Source organism: Muntiacus reevesi, unplaced genomic scaffold, assembly GCF_963930625.1.
Source record: "Muntiacus reevesi unplaced genomic scaffold, mMunRee1.1 SCAFFOLD_115, whole genome shotgun sequence".
NCBI lineage: Eukaryota > Metazoa > Chordata > Mammalia > Artiodactyla > Cervidae > Muntiacus > Muntiacus reevesi.
In genome coordinates, this window is record NW_027077863.1 from 359,509 (window position 1) to 365,601 (window position 6,093).

At 38.5% G+C, this 6,093-nt stretch overlaps 1 long non-coding RNA gene across 1 annotated transcript; it reads left to right on the forward strand.

Moving 5' to 3' along the window:
• Positions 1–2,110: 2,110 nt before the first annotated feature.
• LOC136155198 (uncharacterized) lies at positions 2,111–5,719 on the forward strand. Its single transcript, XR_010660718.1, has 3 exons — positions 2,111–2,478; positions 3,311–3,436; positions 5,626–5,719. It is a non-coding gene; the product is annotated as an uncharacterized lncRNA (long non-coding RNA).
• The last annotated feature ends 374 nt before the right edge of the window (positions 5,720–6,093 follow it).

The following is a 6,093-nucleotide window of genomic DNA, read 5'->3' on the forward strand; positions in this document are numbered from 1 at the left end:
TGTTTCTATGAAAAACTAAAGCTAGCTGAATTTAAAAGCATGTTTACTGATATAGTTGATTTACATTGTGGCATAAACTTTTTCTTCTTGTCACAACCTGATGGGTAAACAGTTGAACCAACTAGTTTGATAGCACTTGTTCCATATGACATGATTTCCAGATCCATTCTCATCATTCTTCTCGAGATCAGCCTCCAGAATACAACCAACATTTTCAGAGAAACTCTGCTGAAAATATAGTGGAAAGCATTACATCCCTGAATCTGGACATTATTTGTCTTGGAACAACCTAAGAGTTTTTAGTGAATTTTTAATCAAGTACACCCAGCTGATCAGATAAACAGAACCTCTTTCAAATTCTATGGCTATTGATAGTCCACTATTCCAAAGTAGCTACCTACTAGCTATTCTGTCCAATTTTGTGTCATTTGCTAATATGTATTATGCAACTTTTGCTGTATTAAAAAACAACCAAACACCCCCAAACTCAGTCAATTTAAACAACCACCCTTTAAAATAAATTTCTCATGAGCATGGTTCAGCTAGTCAATTATGGTGACCTTAGCTCAGATATTCTGACCATGACTTGGCTTGTTCAAACATCTGCCTTCAGCTGGTGGTTGGCTAGATGACTGGTCTAGGATGGCTTCCCTGAAACAACTCAGCTCTCTTCCACAGGATTTGGATCTGCCAGCAGGGAGGCTTGTGTTTGTTCTCATGGCTGTGACAGGGTTCCAAGAGAGAGAGGAAACACACAAGACCTCTATAAGAATCAGTCCCATCCCTGCCATAAAGTAGAGCAGAGAAGGGTGGAAAAGACCTGGAGGAGGACAAAGGTAAAATAACTATTGTGATGCCAATGTGTTCTTCCAAGTTCTCACAAAATTTGAAAATGGCACTGAAAGATACTTTTCATGGAAGACCTTATTGATAAGCTGTTTCAGAATGTATTATTTAACCAGTCATGACTACCATTGAGAGCTTTTATTCAACCCATGTTTTTCCATCATGTTTCACTGAATCCCATCATAAGGGTTCAGTGAAAAACTGTCAAACTTGCTGCTGCAGATAAGAAATCATCATAGTTTCCTGAGCACAAATGATCATCACTGCATTATTTATGATAGCAAAGTATTGAAAAGACTGCAGGAATGAATAACTTACTATGGTAATTTACATAATAACTTATTTCGTGTGGTTTTTAAATTTTAAATAACTGATGAAATAGGAAAATGCTTACAGTTTAATTTTAATTCAAAGATAAACAATGAGGCACAATACAAACAAAATTATATATCCTTTTATAGGCTTTATGCCTAATGAAGAAGCATTTCGAAATCCTAGAAACAAATACAATAAAAATACATTTATTATCTTTGGATGGCAAGATTATAGTGATTTTTGTTTTCAGCTTAAACTTTTAGATACTTTTGACATTTTCTGCAATGGACATATGTAACATCATCATCATCAAAAAAAAAAAAAAAAAGCATGCATTCAGTGGTTTTCCATTTTGTAATTTTCCTGAGAATTAAAATCAAGCTCACATTTCCCTCGCTTTGGAAAACTGTGTATTTGACCACTGCCAATTGATATTCATTGAGATAGTGAATTGAATGGTCCTAATTGAGAGGGAGATCTGGATCTTTCCCAAAATCATAGTAGCTGGATTTTAATAACTACTTCATTGTCATTTTAATTTTAAAAATATTTCTTGCTGTCATATCACTTATGGTTTCTTTTTCTAATGACTGCCAAGAATATACAGGATTTTATGACTTTATTTGGAGCATTACTTGATATCTATGCTAGAACTGATAAAAAGGGAGAAGTTCTCTGGGACAGGATAGGAAAGCAAGAGAAAAAATATCTCTCAAGCATTGATAACCATCTTTGTTGTATCGTTGGTGTGGCTGAGGAACCTTGTCAGCTAGCTGCATCTATCTTGGCACTGTCTTTTTAGCCTTTTAATTCTTACTACCACTAAAAATCATATGTCACAAGATGACATTTAAAGCATCTGGATATTCAGATGATAGAAGAAAGCCTCTGATGATGCAAAACAGATTACCCTATTCTGGTTAAGGGATGTAGTGTGAAAATGAGTAAATCACATTCCAGACACAGTGTCATCCAGAGGCATTCTGATGGAATAAAGATGGACACAAATTCTTTGATTCTCCTCCCATTGGGAAGTTGCATCTCTACCCCTCCTTTTCAGTCTAAGTGGATTCTGTCACTGGCTGACCAATAGAATATGACAGAAACAACACTGTGCTAGTTTCCAGGTTCCATCCTCAAGCTATGGGTACCTTCTATTTCCTGCCGCTTGGAACACGCACTCCTGGAAGCCAGCTGCGGGGCTGTGAGAAGTCCGAGCTGCGTGGAGAGGCCACATCTATGTGCTCCAATCAGCATCCCCAGACGAGCTCAACTGCAGGCCTGTGAATGCACCTCGGACAACCAGCAATGTCACAGGTTGAGATGCCTCCAACTGCAGCTGCTAACTGACTCCATTTATGTGAAAGACCCCCAGGAAGATCCATCCAGCTGAGCTCAGTCAACTCACACAACTGTGGAAAATAAAAATAAGTTGTTGGTTTAAGACACTGAGTTTAGGGATGATTTGTTAACTCATAGCAAAAAAAAAAAGGGAGCACTAGCCGTTGTTAGCTGGCACTGTTGCATCTGAAATAAAATTTGAAAAGTGTTACAAAAAATAGATGGTGACATCACATTTCTGTAGAGCTATCTTTCAAATTCAAATGGAGAAACACTAAGTAGAATGTACTGTTTCTTACCATTCCAAGTTATATACAGATGTGATGATCAAAGAAACCAAGAAAAAATCAACGCAGGATAGTCTTTCATGTTTGGAAATGATAAGATACTACTTTGTGCACATCACTTTACAGTTTACCACAACCCTGAGAAATATGAATAGTACCATTTCACTTTTTGTCTTTTTTATCCTCCTTCCCTCCCTCACTTCCTTGTCTCTGCCTCCATTTTCCAAGTTGTTTTCACTCCACTGCACTCACCCTCAATAGAAGCCTGTTTTATCTCCATAATCTCCCCCATTATATTTATAGTACATGAGATACAAAGGAGGCTGCTCAAGCTGGGTCCATTTGAAGTCTGTAAGCAGTCTCTAAGGTGAAAGGGTAAACCTGAGCAGAATTTCACCCAGCAATACCCTCATGTGCTACCTTTCCATGACAACAAAAATACCAGATGTATAAATCCTTGTTATTCTCAAGGACAGAGTTTAAGTATTTTCCAGTGTTTTACAACTCTGTTTTCCTTCTAGGTATCCCAAAGTTGATCACATCTGATATGGTTAAGGAAGGTGCCACTGTAATCGACGTTAGTATCAACTATATCCATGACCCAATCACAGGAAAGACAAAACTTGTTGGAGATGTGGACTTTAAAGGTAATAAACTGCATCTTTTTTGACGAGTGAAGAAAAACAGAGGTTCAACTTTGCATGTTTTGATAGTTGAAAGAGAGATTTTCTATTTGATTGGGGCATTACTTTTTATAATTTTTTTTAAGATTATTTATTTTGGCTGTGGTGGATCTTTGTTGCTTCACAGACTTTTCTCTAGTTGCCGTGAGCAGGGGCTACTCTTCATTGTGTTGCACAGGCTTCTCATTGCAGTGGTTTCTCTTGTGGAGCACGGATTCTAGGCTTGCAGGCTTCAGTAGTTGCAGCTCATGGGTTCAGCAGTTGCAGCTCACAGGCTGTAGAGCCCTAGCTCAGTAGTTGTGGCACATGGGCCTAGTTGCTTCACGGCACGTGGGATCTTCCTAGACCAAGGTTTGAACCCGTGTCCCCTGCATTGGCAGGCAGATTCTTAACCACTAGAGCATCAGGGAAGCCCTGATGATTATTATTAATCATTACATTAATCTTTCCTCTGATGGAAAAGAGTTTAATGACACTCACATATTTCCTTCCTTCTGCCTGACTCCTTTCCTTCCTACCTTCCTTCTTTCTTTCCTTCTGTCCTTCTTTTCCTCCTCTTCCTTCTTGGGAGAAAAATATAATAACATCACTAATATTTAGTTTTAAGATTAAATTCCTTGTAGTGCAGTTTTCTTAGTGAGCATTGTTTTGACTGTTGGGAGCATATCTCTGTCCTTCATCATCCATGTTTTATACTCAGCCATTCATTCTCAGAGCCAGAAGGCGTCTTGGGATGTGTTTGCTAGCCTTCACTATATTTCAGATCTAAATAGTTCCCTGGATAATTCAAGTCGTTATCCCTCACTTGTGTTTTAAAGAGGATGAGAAAGAGGAGTTAGGTTAACATTACTATGGCCAATGAAGGAGATAAAGCAGCGAATGTCTAGAAACAAAAGAAATTCTAACCCAATGCCTTTGCTGTATAGATGAAGAAACTTAACCCTGAGATAGATATATTTTTAGATGTCTGACCCCTAATCCAATTTTACTTCCAGTATCTTTGTCAAATACTTACCTGCACTGGCCTTTTCAGTATAATCTAGGAATCTTAGCTAATAATACATGCATATAATAAAATAGAGATATTTTCATATTAGAAATATTTTATATATTGGATTACTCCTTGGAAGGAAAGTTATGACCAACCTAGATAGCATATTTAAAAGGAGAGACATTACTTTGCCAACAAAGGTCTGTCTAGTCAAGGCTATGGTTTTTCCAGTAGTCATGTATGGATGTGAGAGTTGGACTGTGAAGAAAGCTGAGCGCCAAAGAATTGATGCTTTTGAACTGTGGTGTTGGAGAACACTGTTGAGAGTCCCCTGGACTGCAAGAAGCTCCAACCAGTCCATCCTAAAGGAGATCAGTCCTGGGTGTTCATTGGAAGGACTGATGCTGAAGCTGAAACTCCAATACTTTGGCCACCTCAGGTGAAGTGTTGACTCATTGGAAAAGACCTAATGCTGAGAAGGACTGGGGGCAGAAGGAGAAGGGGACGACAGGATGAGATGGCTGGATGGCATCACTGACTCAATGGACATGGGTTTGGGTAGACTCCAGGAGTTGGTGATGGACAGGGAGGCCTGGCGTGCTGCAATTCATGGGGTCACAAAGAGTCGGACACGACTGAGCGAATGAACTGATATATTGGATTGGTCATTCTGGCCAAAAAAGCAGGGTCATGCAAGAACTTCCTTAAGTTAAAAGTGTGTCTTTACAGACAAATTGAAAGGAAAAATCATGCTCTTTCTAAAAATAATTCAAACTTCACATGTTCTGTTGGAATTTGGTCATTAGCTGATGGTTTGCCTAAAAAGAAAAGGGAAGCCTGAAGACAAAAACTCTGGAGACAGGATGATGAAGAGAGCAAAGTACAGATGAACCTTATCATCTGCTGCCCTCACAGGCTGTCATTCATGGAGCCCTGCCAACCTAGCAAGGTGGCTCTCCAAGTGAACATGTGTGTCTGTATGCATGTGTGTGTCCATACTGACCTCTTTAGGAAATGACCTCTTTTCTTTATTTAATTTTTCATGTTCAATCACTAATGTCAGGTATCAATAATATATTTGAATTTCTCAACTTGAAATTTCAAGTAAGGATAGATTTCATTTTAAAAAAGTTGACCTTATTTATTTATTTTTTTTTTACAGTCATTCTGCTTCTGGGTTACATTATAGTTACTGTGTGTTTATTGCAAAATCACCACACACTTATGATGCATCCAGATGGCATCGACAGCACATGACAACCAGCTCAATGCAAGAAAGCAGGGTGTTAAACACAGCTCACAACCTTGACTGTGCTTGTGGGGCAAGCTTACCTAGCTGGCAATTGGCAGTGTTTTATAAGACCCTTCTCCTATATGATATTTCATTTAATTCAGATTTTATGAAAAACGGTTTTAAAAAATGAGCATTTTGGGGTGGGTACATACACTGTCTCTTATAGATATACAATCTCTTGGTAGTATCTATTAAATTACAGTTATGCGTATCTAACTATATAATGAAACAAAAAAGGACATGACCATGAGAGACTAAGATATAAGGAAGAGCACTGGGCTGAGAGACTGAAGAGGTGCTCTAAGACCGAGTATTGCAACCCGTTAACTTAGCAAC